This window comes from Haemaphysalis longicornis, unplaced genomic scaffold (genome assembly GCF_048455015.1).
Source record: "Haemaphysalis longicornis isolate Haplotype H1 unplaced genomic scaffold, Haemaphysalis longicornis Haplotype H1 scaffold_12, whole genome shotgun sequence".
Taxonomy (NCBI): Eukaryota; Metazoa; Arthropoda; class Arachnida; order Ixodida; family Ixodidae; genus Haemaphysalis; species Haemaphysalis longicornis.
Genome location: NW_027526225.1, coordinates 41,306,331 through 41,328,101, shown reverse-complemented (window position 1 = coordinate 41,328,101; position 21,771 = coordinate 41,306,331). Strand labels below are relative to the sequence as shown.

The window sequence follows — 21,771 nt, the reverse complement described above, 5'->3', positions numbered from 1 at the left end:
CTACTGCTGGGATCATGCCACTTCGAGTGAGACTGCGCGGGGTACGAAACGAGCTTAACTCGTCTACTGGTTAAGTCATCCCAAACTTATATGTTTCGTTAATTTTAAGTTTATCATCATAAAGTTATGGAACCAGCCCTTCATCCTTATTCTTGCGTGACAATTCGCAGAGCAGTTTTCGCTTGCGGAGAGTTTCTTTGGAATACTCGTTCTAAACGTGATTTTTTGAGCCTTTCAGTTTCTTAAAATCACTGAAAACAGCCATCTTCTCATTGAAGTCTTGGTAGTATAACATTACTTGTCGAGTTTTGCGTTAGCCTCTGACGCTATCGTGTTCCCTGAGACCAGTCTTCTTGATTTGTTTTTCAAGTCTGTGAAACACTCAACGAATTCAACATTCACGCCAAGCTTTTTATCAAAAATGTTGCCGATAACCTTCTCTTTCAGTTTATCTTCACATTCTGATTCAGCCTCGGGTACACACAAAAACATCCAAATTTCACCGCCAGCTGTAATCTTCCAGATTCACTTCTTTTTGCTGTTGCGAAATAACAGACTTATGGGGAGACTGGAGGTGTTGTTCAATTGGTGCTGTAGGCTGCATGGAAGTTGAAAACCTATCGCATGTTTTTCGATCTGTTCTAGTCTAGCCATTATACTGCAAAGCGAAGCATCAAGCTTGCATTGCAAGGCTTCTATGTGGGATATATCATTCTGCGTTGACTCCTTGGATTTATTAATGATGTGTAAAGATTCTCTGGATGTCTGGAGCAGGGTTGCTCTCAACATCGTCACGCAAAAATATTTTGCATACAGAAAAACACTCGTACGCAATGTAAAGACATCGCCGAGGGCACGGTAAAACCGCTTGGATCATATCATCACTTCGAAAAGAAGAACCATGACCAACATTAATAACCAAACGGGGGCATGCTTAGAGCCAGGTTCGCCAGCGGTTCACCGTGCCCAGTGAAGACGAAGCGATGCAGCTCTTTTTTTACACTTCGTAGCCCTGGTGACGTCACACCTCCAGCTAAGTGGCCGATATGTGGACCGTCGGGCGTTGGTGCGTCATGCCAAGATGTCAATTCGTAGTTGATACCGGTGGATTGCCGAGGTTGTAGAGCACGTTGTTGAAACTGGCGACACCAAGAAGAGCCTGGATAAGCAAAACGGGTAGCATGCCTAAAGCCAAGTTCGCCAGCGGTTCGCCGTGTCCAGTCGACCGGCCGGACCTGCAAATTATTTGTAACTAGAGCAGTTATGTCTGAAAATACTGGACGCGGAACCTCTTGAAACATATAGACTGAAATTGAATACAGAGAAATAATTCGGGCTCATCGAAGACTATACTGCAGTGGAACTGCAGGGGCATGACTAGAAAGTTCGGAGAACTTAGCCAACGTCTTCTGTGCGGGACGCTACGTGCATGGGCGCTACTACTCCAGAAAAATAATGGTCTCTCTTCCCTTCCTGGATTTGTGGCGTATTCGTCTCCGTCCGTCTTGGACCGCCGGAGGTTTAGGCCTAATGTTCCCCCAGGAAAGGTAGCCGTCTACGCCCGCTCCAGCTATCCTCAGACACACGTCCACCTGGCGCGATGGCGCACACTATGGCAAGAGGTTGTCCCTGTACTCGTTCGCCTTCCTCAGACGGACGTAATCATAGTGTCGTAGTATGCTCGCCCCTACAGTGGCCGTGCAGCCAGACTGAGCCTTTGCTGGGTCTCACATCTAGGTCAACGGCATCCCGGCTGCTCAATTTTGGTGGCGGAGGATTTAAACACACCCCACACTACATGGGGATGTGTCACCTCCAGTGCGTGGGGTAAATGTGGGTATGACACTTTTGTGGATGTCCAGTTAGTGCTACTAAATGACGTTTCAGTGCCCACACGTCGGTGTGAACGTCACGCGATACTGCTTGCTCTCCCAACCTAGCTTGGTGGTTACGAAGCAGCTCAGTGACCTGGATGTGTGAACCAGACTCCTGGGGCATGGATCACCATCCTATTCATCTCGACTTTTCTCGCGGTCGTAGGGATCGCCTTTGAAGACTGTGTCGGGTGGTAGAATGGCACGTCTATCGATCAGCGTCAGCTACGATAGTCTCCAGCCCCTTACCTGACCACGTCCCGGGCTCCATGCGGCTTTGAATGCAGCGACCCGCACTACGTGGGTGAAGGAATCTCGGCCGGCTCCTGACCTGTAACTCTGCCGTCTGTTGGCCGCCCGCCTCCAAGTTGAACTTTCTTCACTGAGAAAAGCATCCTCAATCGAGCTCGGCTGAAGCTTCAATGCCTCACAGCAGCAGCACGCTGACATGAACGACTACTGACGCGTGGCCACTGGCTAGGCTAATGCGCTTTGCTTGGCCCTTCGTCGTCGAATTCTTCAATCTGGCGAACGTTTAAACCAATGGAACGCAGTCAACGTCCTCCGGATCCACCGGCTAGTGCTCTACTAGCATTTCGCAAGACCCGTCCGCTGTCGCTTATACATCCGCAAGTAGCTCATCGAAGCCCCGTCATATCCCTTTACTGTGCAAAACTGTTTGCCGAATGGATCCGGTTCGTTGACTACGCGTGGAGACATAGCAGGAATTGAAGCTCCTTTAACAATGGCGGACCTCTTGGGAGCCATCGACTAAGCCAAGCGCCGAACAGCACCGGGACCGTATGGCGTTCCTTACGAGCCCTTCAAGAACACGGACGGTACCACTCTCAATGTATTCCTTGAGGCTATAAGCATAGCTTGGACTACAGCCATCACTCCGGATTCGTGGTGCCACGCTGAAATCGTTGCAATTCCGAACCAAGCCGAAACCCCAGACCACATTTCCAACCTTCGGCTAAAATCTATTACATTGATGATATACAAGCTGATGGAGCGCATGTTAGCGACACGCATTTAGTGGGGCTGGAGCGGTATTCGTGGTACAACCGTGTCAAATTGGATTCAGGTTACAATTTGGTGTTGAAGACGGACTCCAGCATTTCTCCTCTATGATACTTATATGAGGCTGCTATCGTCGGATTCGAATGGTCCTGGCAACGGATCTTAAGAATGCATGCGACAACGTCACCCATGAAGCTATTGTTGTGATCCTTGGGTGGCGCAAATTTGGAGGTGGTGTATGCATTCTGTGAACGCCTTTGTTCAGAACCGCACCTTCCCTGTTCGCTTGCCGGAAAAGCTACAGGCCAATTCACCTCGTATCGAGGGGTTCAACAGAGATCATTGCTGGCGCCAATAATATTTAATATCGCCTTCTTCCCTTAGCATGGCAGAGGGCGGGAATTCCGGATGCAAAATACATAATGCACGCTGATGACATGACTGTGTAGTCTGTTCACCCTGACATCGATGTACAAGAAAGAGCTCTACAAACGGCGTTAAACAGAACCAAATACTGGTACGGTAAGGTAGGGCTTCAACTTTCAAAGGAAAAAGGCATATTTATCAGTGGCAAATAACAATGGGCGCGGCCGACTTGGGAACCGGCATGTCCCGTTTTTTATTGATCAGCAACCACTAAAAGAGATTTTAAATCGACAGTTGCTTGGTCTCGACATTGCCTCGTCAGGATCTGCGGCTCGATGGGTTAAGTTGGCAAAGGAGAGTGCTGCACGCACAATCGACCTGATACGCCGAATAGCAAAGGAGATAGGCGGTTCGCGAAATAGAATTGCTCGCCTCCTTGTTCAGTCTGTCTTACAACCCCGACTCGTGTATCAGGCCTAATTCCACCATTTTGCGATGAGCGACTGGGATCGCCTGGAAGCCATCAACCGAGATGCCATGCGGGCTGTTACTGGTGTGCCCCGAATGACCCCGGTACCAACTCTGCAGGCCGAGGCGCAGCTGAACACTATCGATGAGCTGGTACATCAACGCCGTTCTGCCCGCACCTGTAAGCTCTCTAAAATCGGTGCAGGTGCTAAACTAGCCCGTTACATGGGCTTTTTTGTGGCAGATACAATTGTGAAAGGGTCGGACCTCCCTCCACGGCAGCGAGTACAGCTATCGGTCGTCTCCTTCACCCAGTCCTTGGCAAGGCCGCGGCACACGTCTCTGGTCTTCATTGTACAGACACCGACCCAATCATTGCGAATGTAGATTCTAGCGCTAAAAATGGCATGGTACACACCACACGGGTTTCTCCCGAGCTACCGGAGGTTGACGAAACCTGTTCATATGCCGACAATCCACTGCCACCGGTATATCTTACTGAATTACTTGCAATACATGATGGAATGGTCCCCTTAATACCTTTTGTCAGGGTGGGGCCGTACTCCCGACTAATCATTCGAACTGACTCAACGCAAGCCATACATGGCATTCGTCGCGTGCCGCAATCGAAATCTTTCTCAGATGCCTTGCATCACTTGGCGAGAAGCACGGTGCTGCGGATCCGCACCTAATGGACGCCCCATTCATCTGTGCTAGGTAATACAGGGGGAAACTCATCTAGCCGCCCAAGCCTCAAGTACCCTCATGGGGCCACTACTACCACACGAGCACTCACACCTCCGTGTGGTTCAAACCTTCTTCGTGGCTTAACTCGCCGAGAGGAGGTTGAGCTGCGGAGACTACGCGTTGGGGTGGCCCTTTCGCTGTCCGTGACTGCCTCCTGGTCATCGCAATACCGCGGACCATATGGATCCACCTGTCCATTCTGCGCCACTGCCATTGGGGCCGTCAATGTTGCGCACCTGCTCTCGGCCTGCCCTAGATTGCACCAAGTTCCCCTGCGGAACCTTCGTGCAACCGCTCTCCACTCTGGCCGCCCTCCTGACCTGGAACACCGGGTGCATGGCCGTGTCACCGACAACTCCTGAACTTTATACACCAAAATAACTTGTTTGTGTTTCTGTAAACGCCTACATCTAGTATGCCACAGGGCAAACTTTGGAAAAAAAAGATATCTACCTAAAGCAAGCCTGACTCTCAGGTTGGGAACGGGGTTGAGCGTGCTGAGAACAGGCTGGTGGGCTGACCCATATAAAATACAACTATATGAACGACGAGACCGCACAAGTGAACTAAAAAATATTAGCGCACACGCACCGTTGGCATAACATGACTTGTGCGACAAAATGTTCCAGATGTTGTGTCCTCATGCATGTTGTTTTGAGTTTCCTTACGTGTGCTCCAAATGTGAATTTGGAGCCATAAATTATGCCTAAGGATTTGCGTCTACTGGGTACGAGGACGAGCACACCCATGATTTTTATTTCGGGCTTGGCATGAATACCTCGCTTTCCCACGAAGAAAACACACGGACACTTTTCAGGAGAAAAAGGAAACCAATTTCATCCATTCATATTTGTTACCGCTTCAGCATAGTCTGCACTTGCCTTTCACAGACTCACCAGTTCCATCACGAGCACGCAATCTGCACGTCACTGACGTGAATGGAATAGATAAAACCTGGTGGGCTTACTTTTTCCAAAAAATTTCACACAGAGAAGTTTCAAACTGAGCCCACCACCGTGAGACTCTCCTTTTACTGACTGAAAGAATGGGGGAGTGCATTGCCAAATCTCAGCGTACAGGTTCGTTCTTGAAGAAAATGTGGTACACATGAAAAAATTCACCCTCTGATCTCCATTGCATCTATATCCTGGACAATTCCATGCCACGAAATGGTACCTAAGCCTTAGCCATTTCAAAAATTGTCGGCCATCACCACTATCGTGAAACCTTGGGATGAGCAACGAATGCAGTATTATGTGTATTCGTGGCGTCTTAGCGTATTTGCCATCCGAGATAAAACCGTAATGTGAAACCTGGTGAGAGGCCAAGCGTGTAGTGTATAAATGTATTCTTGGCGCCTTGGCGTTTTTTCACACGGAGATGAAACCGGGATGGGGGTTAGTTAAACAGCTTTGCTGTAAGTGTCTGGTCATTGAAGCACGAAAAATTCTAGCTGGAGTTGTTCAAAAACGATTGCCATGGTGTGCTCTCTTGGTACGCGTTTTTCCAATGTAACTAAAACGTTATAGTGCGATGCTTTGAAAAACGAGTGTCCCAGTGTGTTCTTCTATTACACGTTACGTTGTAGCTCCAGACGTTGAAAACGACTGTGCCGGTATTCTAGTACCGTGACTACATTATAATACGATGATATCAGAAGACAACAGCCAGAGCACCTCACGGGCTTCGCCCTTGATAAGACAGCACCGTAAAACTGTTTGTTCACGAAAGCATCTCATATCAGTATTTGAAAACAAACAAAGTGACCGGTTGTAGACCGAAACTGCCCGGAACCACATTGAAACCTATCTAGGTAACCCGAACGTCCAGGAATGAAGAGAAATCTAAACTTTTCCGTCAGCTTTTATCTCTTACACAGACAGCCGTCAACGTTACTGGTCGGTTGGTTAATGGACTCTCTGGTGGCTTGCTCTCTTTCAGTAATGAAATCACGACAGCGTTTTAAGTGCTTTGGGCCGCCTACCTGTTTTCAGGATTTTGTTAAAGACCTTGAGGAGCACTTCTAAGCAGCTGTCATTTAGGGGCTGCATATAAGCGTAGTGAATAAGGTCAGGGCCGACAGATGTTGCTTTCCACTCATCTAATCGCCTTGTAAAGTCGTACAATGTATATCCTCGAGTATATTTGTCCATGCTATTGCAACTACTTTTAATTCGTGATTTTCGGCAATAGCCTTGGGTCTCATTAACTATTGTGTCTAATTTGTATCGCGAGAGAATTATGCAAAGTTGGCCCCTAAAATTTGTGCTTCAGTTTCCCACAAATCGCACGCGCCGTCCGTAGAACAAAATGGAACAGTAAATCGTCTGTAGCTGCCTTTGACGTTGCAAACATCGTCCCAGACCTTTATTTCGGGTGTGGCAGCGTTTATTGTGCTTACAAAGCTTTGCCACAAGTTTCTTTTTGCTTTCTTTAGGATTTTCCTGGCAGCAGCCCCGGCAGCCTTAAAGCTCAGGCAGTTCTCCTGGTAGGAAATTGTCTGAACACACCCGAAGCATTGTTCTACTTTTTACGGGCTCCTCCTCAAGCATCGTTCTACCATTGCTTTAGTTGCTTAGAGATTCGCCCAGATGCTTGCGGGAAACCCACGTTTGCAGGTTTAGGTGGTTCGTCATAGATACGGGCATTTGCCCACTCTCTGGATGGACATACTGTTTATATCAAATCCCTCAAATATTACCAAATCCCTAATATTACCGACTCTGCTTTATCGAACCTTCATTTTGGTGGACAGCTTTTGATGGCAGGTAGAGGCTGCACTTCTCGCCAATAAGCACTTAAGTGGCCACTTTCGTGTAAATAGTTCACCTCACTGAGCTCGAAGTGCTTGTAGTACTTGGAAAAAAAATGTGTCTTGTATTTATTATAAGCCCAACAAGACTTTTAGCAGTTACCCACGTTTCGATATTTTTCCACTGCTGTCGGTTTTGTCTCCTCTCTACGACCAGTAATGCTCAATAAAATCTTCTGTAATAACTAACAGTGGAGGAAGTGGCTGAATAAGATCAAGTTTCTGTAATGACGCATTATCAGTTGGCGGAAGATCAATGGAGAAAACAGTGATCCGCTTGTTCACATTGTTGAGTTGTGTTGAGTGGTATTGGCTTTATAATTATACCCGGTACCAAAGCCACACCCCCTGAAGCGAAGGTGCATTCTTCTTAGTCCATTCAGTGAACGTGAAAATCGTGGAGACTTCTGTCATGTCAATTGGTAATGTTGTTTCCTGCGACACCACTACTTGGGGTTAATATTTGTCTGTTAAGATGTGAATATCGTCTCGGTGGTTGACTAGAACTGTGCAGTTGCAATGGTTGAAGGTAACTGTAATTTCATCTTAGTTTTAGTCCGAGTCGGGTAAAATTAGTTACTTTAATTCCACTTTTGTGGGGTGGTTTTATTGCTTGAGGGCCACTCATTGCAGGGGTCTTGGATGAGTTCTTCCCTTCAGCCTTCAGAACGCACAGGTACGAGGGTCACCGAATGTCCTTTTGGGGCCAGAGGGACGAGAAGGAGGTACAACCTCATAACCTCCTCAGCCAGACTAGAGAGGGCAGGTGGTTGCAGTGCCTTTGGTGCTAAAATGCTTGCAAACTACTGTAGTTGAGGTGGCTTCTGCATAGGGGGAGGCTGGGCCGGGCAAGGTTAGCAAAGATGACCTGTGTCTATACGGATGTGTGAGGCGTCCCAGCCATCCGGTGCCAACACTCGGCGAAAGTGTCTTTTCACACAAACCAGAATCTTCGTCACGCTTCTTGAATCAAAATCCCTTATTTTATCTTAAAAACTTCAACTGTTTCTCATCTAGGAATTCTCCTACACTTCCCTTCGCTGAATACGCAGTGCATGGCCCGGTCCATTGGCGCACTTTGCTTCCTGCGCTGCAGTGGAGTTCGTGGTAGGATCGGTACTGGCACACTTTGCAAACGTCTCTTTGCCCCTACCACTGTGCAGTGTGTGTCCAAACCTCTGGCACATAAAGCATCGGCGCGGGTTTGAGATATATGCACGAACTCGGTGGACCATGTAGCCGAGTTTCAGAGATTCAGAATGCTGAGTCTTGTTGAACGTCAGGACCAGGTGCTTCATAAGAATATCTATGTCGTTATGTCGTATAATCATGCGCTTGACAGCAATGACGGTTTCTTCTCGCAGGAGATCAAGGATTTCATCTTACGGGAGGTCACAACGTAAGGATCCTAAATTTCGCCTTCGCACGCGTTTAGGGTTTTGTAAATTGATTCTTTATCTTGCATGTTTGCTTGCCTTTGCGTTATTATCATTGCATCGTGCTTTGTTTTGTTTTCGCACCTAATGAAGATGCCTGCAGATGACATCTCGGTAGCCGTAAACGATATGATGGCTAACAGCAAAAAACTGGACGAAGACACAAAAGAGGAAGACTCAAACAAGCACTGTTTGATCGCGCTTGTTTATGTCCTCCTTCTTTAGTGTAGTTGCTCATTTTGTTCACTGTTAGTCATCATGTAAGATTACTAGGAGCCCCAGCTTACAAAACGCATGCTCTAAATTTATTCCAAGGACAGCTCCCAGCTTTCTTGCTAATACAAATGGCGAAGCCTTTCGTAGAAGGCCGTAGCTTTCATTGGATTCAATGAAAAAACTTCGAAAAGCTTTGTCCTTCTAGTTGGAACAAAACCTTTTTTTCCTTTATTGGCGTACAACGAATACGGTGGTCCCGGACTTCTCAAGAGCGGAATAGCCAGACGTGCTTTACGATGCCGGAACCGCTTGAGTATTACTGGGTGCATTCTATGATAATACAGACGATGGCACGCGTAGGTAGTGTAACGTTGCCTTTGCTGATTCGTAGTGCCGGTTTACATTGGTCACTCTCGCTGTTCAGGTTCCATGGGGTGGAAAATGGGAGGCTCTGCTCCAGCAAGCTAATCAGCCCCGCGCCCCCGAAGAATGGGAAACCAGAGTATGGGGCCCGAGGAACACTCACACAGGAAAAAGAACCAACGCGGAAACTCGCACCGCGAATGTGCACCGTTTTGGTGCACATGCCAATACGGAACATACGTTGACCGCCCGCGTACATATAGGGCACCCCTAACATGGCCTTGTCACCATTGAAAACTGTTCTTTGAGTGCACTATTCGTACCGGAGTAATCAGCACCAGTCTAAAATCGGTCGAAATGATTTGACTTCATTCGGAATTCTGGGTAACTTGCGCCTACTGGTGTTTCTCTGTTGGACCATTGTGTCGCCCGACCTGGATACAAAGGTTAGCGCCGTCGCCGAAGTGGGGCACTAAGACATGGCCGGTAAGACCGTCAATGTGTTTATGGACCTTTTTTTCTCAAAGGCGTACCGGTTCTGCCTCTAGCGTCCACGTGATGGTAAATCGAGATTGTCGAAGCTTGAGACGATGCGAATGAATGTACGGACCGTCGGCCTCATTGCGGTGGAATTAAATTGAACTTCGTCTTTGAAAGCAGGCGTTCCCATCCTCAGAATATAAGGCGCTGTTATCACAACCACCTTCTCATGGACATTTTTTCGAACTGTATCCCCGCATGAGGGTACACTTTCTGACAGAAATTCTGCGCGCTAATTCGAATCCTTGAAAAAGTACTAACGCAGGAGATATGTTATAGTTTCGATAAGTCATTGACGCTTTGTAATCTTGTGTTCAGACGAACTCATCGGCTTTTAACGTAAGGCTGCAAGCCTAGCAAACGTTTTCTCAGTTTAGCCAATGTAGACGGTCAAGGCATGGGCGGTCTGTGAACAATTACTCACAAAGCTTCAGATGTTAGTCCATCGTGGGAAAGTGTAAAGTATTTCTAACTGAGATTGGTGACATTGTTTACGTGACACAAAAGTATACAATTTAAAAAGAATGTATTAACGTAATGCGCCGAGCTGAACCATTACTCACCACGAAGGCTTCTCGCTGCAAATCGAAGCTTTTGAAACGCAGCGCGTGCTGCCCACTTCGTAAACCTTTCCAAATCGGCAGGAGCAGTAGGGTCCTGGACCTTCGCAGTGCGTTTTCGACTTTCTTGGGCATGTGCAGGGCAGGCAGTCACCTATACTCGAGAAAGATCCATGGGAGTAAACAATGAAAATTACTACATATGCTGGGGAGGTCTTGCCTAATCACCACGGAAAATCTTGTAAATATTTATAATAACCGGCAATTTTTGTGTTAGTAGCCTCTGCAGTACAGTAACTCGGTGCTCAATAGCAACAGCCTAAAAACATTACTCTAAGGGAAAGTGCCCCTAAAGTATATGCAATAGAACAGTGCAGTGCAGACAAAATACCAACAGAAAACACAATATCCCTACAATTTTGAACCATGACGTTTTCTGATATGTCTTAAATTACATACGTTAAATAGCATAGAATATGTTGCCAGAAAGGAAACCAACCGCTCATTCGTTCGTGCAAACAGTTAGGTTGTGCGAAAGAGCCTTAACTAGGAACCGATGTCTGCGTCAAAAAGGGCAAGAGGGATTCCGCAGTTGACTTACACTCTCTGCATGGTGCGCTACCCGCAGCTGCCTAGTTTACTGATGATCGCACTCAACAGCTACTTTTTGTGAAGCTGAAGCAGATGTGCGTCGAAGGTTTCTCATTAGTGAGCTGTCATGGTGGTGGCTACACCCTTTAGAACAGGTTAACGCTAAGCCATTAACCAAAACTATTTTCTTCGGGTTTTGGGTCTTCTTCGGGACAAGAGGTTTGCTCATTTTGCGCCGCAGCCATAATTGGACTTTGTGATACAATGTTTTGTTCTATGGTGAAGAAAGTATCAGATTTGACATATCCATAGAAAGTCCCATTCACCAAATGCAATACCTGCTTTCGTGGTGCTTTTTGTTGACCAACTACAACGGTAATTTTTCTTCCGGCTGCATTTATTGGTGATCGCAAAACAGGACAAACAGCCTGGTTACTCATTTTGTTACCTTCTCGCAGGCTTGAAAAGGAACTCCGGAAGTATTTAGTACATTTCGGGTTCGGCGCATTGGTAATACAAAACCTAATGCAATTATATTATTTCACTATCGGGGTATAGCATACCTTCGGCAGTTAACACTAAGTCTCCGCCTGACTAACTTATAGGGCCAAACAAAGCGTTGCGCGGGAATTTTTAGAATACAGCAAGCGAAAAAAATAATTATCAAAATCGGCTTTTACTATAAGTAGCTGGGCATGACATGAGCAGCGGTGAAGGTGAAGTATCGTTCCAACAATTTCAGGCTCTGTCGATCTGGATTGCCGCCGCCACGATACCATACCTGTGACCTCATTTCTGGATTGAGAAAAAGCTTTGGACAACAATTTATGCTGAAAGCTTTGAAAACAGCCAGTTACTGTTAGCACGAGAGCACACCCTGTTCTGCCGTACATAGTGCCGTCAACCTGGCAACATGCGAAATCGTCGCTGTACCTCTTCTTGGGTGCGCACCCGGCAGTATTTGTACCTCACGGAAACCCACCCATATCGGCGGTGGGGGACTTCTGCCCCGGAGATATGAATTAGCTGCTCTTTTTACAAGGTATAGACATGGATGTTTACTAAGAATTATGTAGCAGCAATCGCTGTTTTTTGTGTTGTACGGTAAAGAAAACTTCCTGGGGCATCGTGTGTGGCGTGGGGAAGTGGCATAGTGTGTTGGCGTGATCAATCTTTATGTGCACGCAATCCTGCTGTTGTTGCCCTTCGTTGACACTGAGCTGAACCAGGGCACAAGTAACTGCGAAAATGCCACCAAAGGTGAGATCCCCCCTCTTGTGGTTACCACACATTTGCACTTCATACAAATCAATCAACTAAACAATCGAATCTCCCTTTCTCAACACATGGTTAGGGTTACATGAGGCGAAAAGCACTTACTTACTGTTTGAGTATGCGCAACAATCCTCACAAACGGCAGCGGGTTAACAATATTAAACTCTTTAAAACTGCCTATGTACAACCTAAACCACTGGCGTGATGAGGGAGAAATTAGCATGAAATATAAAACGCGTACAAAAAGTAGGCATTTTACCTGGAATAAAAATAGCCATAAAATATCTTCACAACGGCTTAGTTATATATGAAACACTGTACGAACTGCTACCAATCATCATCGGTAACGAGTGGCGCCATCCATGAATGAGCGGGAAAAGGCCACATGCTGGCGCATCCTATTTGAGCGGAACTTACCTCTTGATTCCGGGAGGTAGACAATGCCATCTGTATTCTTCAGCTATTTGTAGATTTCAGTTAACACCTTATAACTAATTGAATACATGCTCGTTCGCGTGACCAATGACGTAGAAGGACGACTCAGCTCAGCAGGAGCAAAGGCTCTCAAAAGAAAATTGCTTTTCCGTCCGAGATCCAACCTCGCGTTACGACATCGAAGAGAGAGAGAGAGAGATAAATACACGTTTAATAAAAACGAGCTAGTTTTGTTCTAGCTGGCAGTAGCACCAGCCCTGTGAGGGGTGTCGTTAGTCAGGGATGTCGTGGTCCTGGCTGGCTGCCCGGGCTCTAGAGACGACTTCTTGTTGAATCGCTAGGTCCGAACTGGTCAGCTGGTCCACCCACTGCTCGTATGTAGGGTTGGAGATCGGATATAAAGACGGGGATTGCTGGAATTCTCATACCAGGAGCCAGGGGATGGGCCAGGTGCCAGGGGATGGGCAGTAGACACAGGTTGTGTTGTATTGGGTATGTTACATTTTGTGGAGGAGGGTACGCTTGGGGTAAGAGTTAGTTTGTAGCCTTCGGAGGGCAGTGGCTTCGTGAGGACTAAGGTGACGGTGAGGGGGGATATCTGCGACGGCTGAGGTGGCAGTGGGTGAAGAGATCAGGGGTGGTGGGAGGGGTATCTGGACAAGGAGGCCGCCGGTCAGAGACGGCATGGAGTGCATACTTGCAGGCAGCGGCCCGCATCGTTTCCGGGGAGGTCAGCGTGGCCAGCTGCCATGATGAGTTCGATGTCGGGTAGTTTAAAATCAGCCTGAAGGATGCGAAGAGCAGTGGGAATAATGCGGCCCCGAAGATATCGGTGGCGTGCTTCTTGCGAGTCATTAAGTATGGCGTCGTGGTCCTTAGATGTAGTAGCTGCCGATATCGGCGGCATTAAGTATGGTGACGTAGTCTTCGGCTGTAGTGGCGGCTGGCGCAATGGCTGCTTCTTCGGCCGTTGTGGCAGTGGTGGTGTCAATAGTGGCTGCCGAAAGCTGTTTAAAGCGGTGGGCGACAACGGCAACAGCGTGAGATCGCTGGGTGGAGTAGCGGGCGGCATCCGTGTACCGATTGCTGAAGCTAGCTGCATATAGCCGGTGCCAAGCGGCCGTACAGAGGCTCGGTGGGCGACGTTGTATTTCGTATGCATATTTCTGGGGATAGGAGCCACCGTGATTCGATTCCGGATAACAGGCGCGGTGCCAACCGGCCAGTCGTTAGGTGGGGGAGTAGCATAACCAAGCATTGAAGAGTGCATCGCCCTGTATATGTAGAGAGAAAACGTCGTTGCTGTGACTGCTTGTGCACTTCAAGAAATTCTTCTAAGGTGTTGTGGATTTCTAATTGGAGCAACTTGCGTGTGGATGTAGTGGGCTGAAGGGCGAGCGCGGTCTTGTATGCCTAGCGAATTATCACGTTGTGCTTGTCTCACTCCGCAGCTGTGATGGGCAGGTATGTGGTCACGTACATACGGCGGCTGGTCAGTAAGGCCTGAATGATGCGAACCGCATCGTGTTCTTGAAGGCCGAACCGACTGTGGGCAACACGGCGGACAAGTTGAGTGACCTGGGTGAGCGTCTGCTGGAGGTTGGGGATTGTGCTAGATATGCTACCGCTCTTAGAGATGTTTAGACTGAGTATCCTTCTTGAGGCGACATTGGGTACTGGTTGGTTGTCGATGAAGAGGCGAGGATTTGGGATTAGGTCGGCGCGTTTCTTGGGCGCATTTGAGGCTCCTCTACTGCAGGTACTTCTAAATGACATCAATAGCAGTTTGGAGCGAATCCTACTGCTCCGCGGTCAGCCCTGTGCAATCCACAGTGTGAAGTCATGTGCATATAGAGCAGGATTGACCATGTGCCTTGCGCTAACTAAAGGTGCAACTCTCGCAACGCTAGGTTGAATAGTAGCGGAGACACCACTGATCCTTGCGCTGTCCCCCAGGAGCGCAGAGTGAAGTTCGTGGATCGTAAATGCCCGAGGCGGACAGCGGCCGTGCGGTTTTGGAGAAATGCAGTGAAATAGGCGTAGGCGTGCATTCGTGGATTGCAGTTTGTGGTTGCTAGTCCCTTGAGGATGGTCTCGTGTGTGACGTGGTCGAATGCACCGTTATTATCAAGAGCAACGACAGACTTGTTGCTCGAGGTGGTGAGAGGATCGATGACGTCCTCTTTGATTTGTAAGAGGATGTCCTGAGTAGAAAGGTGCGGGCAGAATCCGAACAGGGTTGTGCGGAGGTAACCGTTGTCCTCGATGTAAGGAGTGGGGTGGTTCAGCACCATGTGTTCTATAAAGATTGCCAACACAGGACGTGAGGAAGATGGGACGAAGGTTTTTGGTGGTAATGGGTTTGTTTGGGTAAATGATCAGCGTAATGTCTGCATGCCGCAACTGCTGGGGGAGGGTACCAGCCGCCCAATGGTTAAAAGTAATCTAAAAGATGGTCAATTTCTGCGTCAAGGTTCTGGAGAAGCTTGTTGGGAATTCGTTCGTTGCCCCGGGTGGTGTTTCGTGTGAGCTTCAAGTGGGCTTGGGAGCTGCCTTCGTGGCAGTATGGCTTATACGCATCTTTTCTACGTTCCTCAGGCCCTGATGATCCTGGCAGCGACTTATCTGCTGGCCACTCCACCCCCCTACTTGCACCCGGCTTCCTGTGGCACACGTGCCTTCGCGCTGCCTGACGCCAATAACCCAGCATGCGGAATACTTCCCGTACCGGCTATCTACAACTACACAGACCTGCTTATCAAGACGACAGCAGTGACTTCTTCTCAACCGACGCATATAAAGCCCCGGCTCTCCGATGGAATCTTCAGTGGGCATGGGAGCTGCCTTCGTTGCAGTATGGCTTATAAGCATCTTTTCTACGCTCCTCAGGTGTGTAGACGCTCCTCCCTTTTCTCAAAAAAAGGGCCCATCTCCCCGCGAGGGGGACTCGAGTAAATGCGTCGCATAGGGGGTGGGTGTATTGCGTTAACGTTTAGTGTTGGGGGAGTTACGTGGTAGTGAATGCGTTGTATCAGCAGCTTCTTGACGTAGTTTGAATGAGTCAAGGACATATGGCGCGTTCGTAGCCTTCCATGCAGTGTCGGCTTTGTGGCGCAGTGGGTACCATGTACCTTGCGTTCCTCCCGCAGGGTCGTGGGATCGACACCAGGTGCCGGTAAGTATTATTTTTTTTATATAGTGTAGGGGGAGGGGTGCGGACCTGTTGTTGAGAGCGAGGAGGGTAGCCTGATGCGGGAGAGGAGGAGTGGGGGAGAGGGCGCACCTGGAACGGCTGTTGCGGACGCCGAGGCACGCCGACAACGCCGGGTGACATCGCGAGTTAAAGGAAATGCTCTGCATTAAAAAAAAGACAATCGCTTTCTATTTTTGCTCCCATGCCCACACGTGCTTTTCGTGATTGCTTGCAAGTGCTATGACATGTTTTTTGCTACTTTGTTCTGGGGATATTGAATCAAATCCGGGCCCGACACTTCGCTCCCATAATACGCAAACGGAACCAGACAATTCTGGGAAGGTGCTCGAACTATTACAAGCCATTGACGCGCGTACTACGGAGCTTAGCACTGACACTAAAGCAATAAAATCCAGTCAGATTGCTATGGAAACTAAGCTTGTAGATATATTAGCCCGACTTGAATCTCTTCAGACTGCAAATAACGACTTTGGTGCAATACAACAGGAACTTGAAATTGTAATGAACACTGCTCAGCGCTTGACAACCCAGAACGATGCCGTAATTTCTCGACTACAAAACCTTGAAGACAGGTCTAGACGAAACAACGTTCTCCTCTATGGCATTCCAGATGTGCGAAAAACATGGGATGAGAGCGAAAAAAAGGCGCTTACTGTGTTGTCAGCAGCGCTCGGCAGTGAGCTGTCCCCGAATGAAATAGAGCGTGCGCACCGTATCAGCTCTTTTTCTCCTTCAAAATGCCGTCCCGTCATAATTAGGTTCCCGTCGTTTAAAGTAAAGAACCAGATGTTCGCTCTGCGTTCAAAACTAAAAGAAAGCGACATTGCCATATCAGAAGACTACTCACCGGCTACTCGCGAAGTACGGCGAAAGCTTCTGGATTTCGCAAATAACTTGCCAAATTCTCCGGAGTTTTATTTGCGACATGACAAGCTGTTCGTTGGTAAAAAATGCTACGTGTACAATTCGCGAAACGAAGTCATAACAGAATCTGCGCGCGCAGTCTCTCAAGCACGTTCATCTAACATACCTCACGAAACCGAAAGCGCGGCACAAATCTCGAATTCTCAGACCACGTAGGGAAACGCGAGGGGACGGGGTGCATTAACACCCGTGACCGTACTAGTTGCAAATGTTAGAAGTATTCTTAATAAACGAGAGTCATTTAACTCTTTAGTTGACACGTGTAATGGTGATATTATTGCAATAACAGAAACTTGGTTGAATGCAAACGTGCATGACGCTGAACTATATAACAATCCATCTCGGTTTAACACTTACCGCTGTGACCGTACTTTACGACAAGGCGGTGGTGTTCTTCTAGCCATAAACAAATCCATCATATCTTATCCGATTAACTTACGCACTCAACTAGAAACTGTATGGGCATACTTGGAACTTGGGCACCAAAAATTGTTGTCGGGGTGCGGTATCGCCCTCCTAACTACCCACCCAATTTCGTTGACAAGGTTCACGACGTGCTAAACATCGTTGTCACGCGGCACCCTACGGCTACAATTTTTTAAATGGGCGTCTTTAATTTTTGAAATATAAACTGGCTCCCAACTGGAGCATCCGTTAGCCATTTTCGCCCCAGAGTGCGGAATTTGTTAGCCTCTGCTCTCTTTTTTCGCTTACACAGCTTGTAACTGAACCAACTCGGATAGCGAACGACTCTGCTAATGTTCTCGATTTGATACTAACTTCCCTCCCAGATACTGTATCAGTCATATCTTACTTACCATCCCTGAGTGACCATTTATCACTTAGTTATGACATCCTGATGCCTGTACTAAAAACCGATAAAACAACGAAACATATTCGCGCTTATAACAAAGCGGACTTTGAAACACTTAACCAGGAGCTCTCAATTTTCCTCGACCTTTTCCTCCAGGATTTTGACAGCCGTACAACAGAAACTAACTGGTCTATATTTAAAGAAAACGTGAACGCCTTAATAAACAAATACGTCCCTTTGCGCATTATCTCATCCCATTCCCGAGCCCCGTGGTGCACCAGATACTTAAAGCGCCTCTCGAACAAGAAGAAACGACTGTACTGTGCTGCAAAATATTCTTCTTGTGCTGCCAAATAGAATACTTAGAAGGCGGCTAATCTTCAATACGTGTCAAAAATAAAAGAAGTGAAAAAAACATTTCTCCCAAAACACTTTACCTAACATGCTCTTAAGCGATCCAAAAAAGTTCTGGCGAGTGATTAACCCCAACATTTGTGATTCAATCAACCTACTTGATGAGGATGGCTTGGTCATTCCTGACAGACTATGCCCAGTAATTTTAAACGATGTGTTTTGTGGTAATTTTGTTACTTCTGGTCCCAACATTGTTATTCCAAACATATCGACTCATCAATTTCTACAAATGGATCCAATAATGATCGAGCCCAAAGGAATAGAAAAAATAATTCAAGAGCTAAAAGTTTTCGCAAGCCCTGGTATTTATTTTATTAACCCCAAATTTTTAAAAGGTACTCAGTTGTATTGTTCTCTTATTTTGTCAAAGATTTTCCAGCAATCTATTGACACCTGCACTCTTCCTGAGGACTGGAAGGTCGGGAAGGCGGTGGCCCTTCATAAGTCAGGTAGCAAAAATTCACCTTTCAACTTCCGTCCAATCTCTTTACAAGCATTCCTTACAACATACTGGAGCACGTTCTTTACTCAAGCATTGTAAAATTTCTCGAAAGTAACTCATTTTTTACCAGCGCCCAACATGGCTTCCCCAGAACCTTCTCTTGTGAAACCCAACTTATTTCCTTTACTCATAAACTTAACATAATCCTAGATCGTTGTTCACTGGCAGGCTGTATTTTTCTAGATTTTTCGAAATCGTTTGAAAAGGTATCACACAAGCTATTACTTCTTAAACTAAGCAAATTAAATCTTGGTCACGATCTTTTAACATGGCTGGAGCACTTTCTTTGCAACAGAACGCAGTTTGTTTCTGCTAACAATTTTAACTCTCCTTTTAGTATTGTTCATTCCGGCGTCCCTCAGGGTTCAGTTTTAGGTCCGCCTTTGTTCTTAATATATATTAACGACGTTCCCTTTTGTGTTTCTACTAACATTCACTTATTCGTGGACGACTGAGTAACATTTCGAGAGATTAATGATATAATTGACGTTGACATTCTGCAAACTGATATGAACGCAATTTCAAACTGGTGTGACACGTGGCTAATGGACCTTAACACTACCAAATGTAAAGCAATGCGAATTTCTCGCTCCCTATATAATCCTGTTACGTACTATCTTAAAACTTCCCCTCTCGAGTCAGTCACTTCTTATCGCTATCTTGGTGTTCATATTACTTCCTGCCTTACCTGGTCACTTCTATTAACACGATTATCAACAGTGCTAACAGAACGTTAGGGTATCTTCGCCGTAATTTCTTTTCCGCACGTATGTCATTAAGACTAACGTTATATAAAACATTAGTCCATTGTAAATTAGAATACGCCTCTTCTATATGGGATCCCAGTACTGACAACCTAATCAGCTCCTTAGAGCTAGTACAGAATAACTCCGCTCGTTTTATAATGTATAACTACAACCGTGCCGCTAGCATAACGTCCATGAAAAACACATTGCACCTTCCTTCCCCTGCATCCCGTCGTCAATTTTCTCGCCTATGCCAATTTCATGAAATATTCAATCACAGTTCTCATTTGCGCACCGAACTCATACTTCCACCAATGTACATATCCCCACGAGTCGATCACGTTCACAAAGTTGGAATCCAGCCCTGCCGAACAAGAGCTTGCCTTCAGTCCTTCATACCCCGCATTTCAAAAGAATGGAACCACCTTCCCGGACCAACAGCCACCATTGTCGATCACCAACTTTTTCGTACCTCACTAGCTAACATTGTTTAAAGGAGTTATGAAGAGGAAACAGAAGTTTGGTTCATTCGAAAGATTGCCTAGTTAGAACCATACTGACACCACTTTTAACACAAACTTCGCTCAAATAAACTAAATAATTAGAAAAAAAGGAATGACCATGCGACCCACCAGCTCATTTCCCGCAACCGAACCTATGATGTCACACGAGAATGTTCTGCGATGGGCGAAGCCCGGCAAAAGCAAACGCAAGTTAGGCAGGGCTTACCAGTTTGTATAGTGAGCTATATGCCCGTTAAACATACTGCACATTCATTTTATGACACTAAGGACGGTGAAGTAAACGGTTGAAGTGGCGAATAAACACGCAAGCGTGTACGCCAATGCGTACGAACCTACCGCCAGCCGAACTCGACATCTCGCCGTCGCCACCGTCGCGCAGACGAATTTTCGGGTTCGAGGCTCTTCGGGGCCAACGAACCGTCCCAGCACGCATAGCCGCAACCTTGCTTGGTATCGTAATCACTTCACAGGAGGTTGGCCGTCATATCGCCAACCAGCAAAGGTAAAAATAGAAACGAGGGGAGTAAGGAACAGCAAGCAGTGACGGAATAGTGACATTCGTAGCAGATTCGGAATGGTGTCGGCTTGCTGCTATTGCTAGGAGCTCGTTTCCAGTTTACAACCACTGAAAACTTCAGTTTGTTCGAGTACTTTACAATGAAATTTCGTTGCTACGCTTTGAAATGCCCATGTAGTACGGGCAAATCGTCGAGGGAGTGCGACATCCCTGCCGGTGAGGAGATATCCTTTCATGTGTTGCCCAACGACGAACCTCGGTGAAGCAAGTGGCTACGTTTTGTGAACTTTGCAAACTTAGGCGAAAGAGAGCTAAAGGAAATACGAGTGTGCTTCGCTTCATCTCCGAGGAAGTGATTACGGCAGGGACCCTTACGTTAGCTCACTCCTGGGACATGCTGGTGCTCGTCGTCGACTTCGTCAAATCGCCGTCAAAGCGCTCTGACCTTAGGGGAAAAATGCCGTACACACCGCGCATTGACGCACGTATCTTTCTGGTCGAAGCAGAGAGCTCGCGCGAACGGCTATCCATACATGATACCGGCCAACTGGCATAAGCGATACTGCTACTGAAATTGTTTTATTATTAACTGTAATAAAAATGCGGCACATACGTAGCAGTCTGTATTAGTCCGTCGCGACGGGGCTGACGAGGCAGCGGTGCCGACGGCTGGCCGTTCTTCTGTTGTGGCTATCGCGGAATGGCCGCTTTCCGGTCCATCCGCGTATCCCACAACTCCTGCCGCTCGCGCACTTAGAAGCATTGAGCGTTCAAGTGGTGTGAGGTTGTTAAATGCAAGCCCCAGCTTCTCGGTGAGAGTTTTGTTCTCCGGATCAGGCGATTCCATGACTAGGGCTGCGGGTGCACTAGGTTTTACTAGTATTTTTAAAATGGCCACCGTCTCGGTTTCGGCACTAGTTCCGGTACCTGTTTGATTCCCGCGCATGGGTGCTATATGGAGTCGACATACTAAATATCCCTTTCATGGACCGGCGCGTATGACACCATTGTTCACGTCACGAAATGTATAATTTCCCGGGAGATTTAAAATTTTGGCTTAAATTGCCTTATTTCTCAGTGAATAAAGCGTCATTTGCTTCCGGGAAAGTGCTTAGGGTACTATGAAACACCTAATCTTTCAAATAAAACAAACTTTTGTTTTCTCTTTATGGCTCCTTTAACCAGGAACCTAACAAGCCTGTACTCATCCAATGAATTTTGTATTTGACCTGTATCTATGTATCCACTTCCCTCTTTAATGCCTCTGGCTTTGAGGGTAAATGGAAATAAATCAATAAGAGTGCAGCTTCCAGCTCCTGCTGCTTGAATGGGGCATCGAGAGAGGGATTAGGGGGTCCCTTGTAGGGCGGGTAGCGGGCGGTGGGTTGCGTAGGGTCTTCCTGAAGGGTT

The 21,771-nt window shown here is 47.1% G+C and overlaps 1 long non-coding RNA gene across 1 annotated transcript in view; it reads right to left on the bottom strand.

Annotated features, from left to right (window-relative positions):
* The window catches only part of LOC144161930 (uncharacterized), an 89,559-nt gene that overhangs the window by 48,101 nt on the left and 19,687 nt on the right, over positions 1-21,771 (bottom strand). The window contains exon 2 of the long non-coding RNA XR_013320534.1: positions 10,409-10,559. This is a non-coding gene — a long non-coding RNA (uncharacterized LOC144161930). The remainder of the gene's footprint in view (positions 1-10,408; positions 10,560-21,771) is intronic.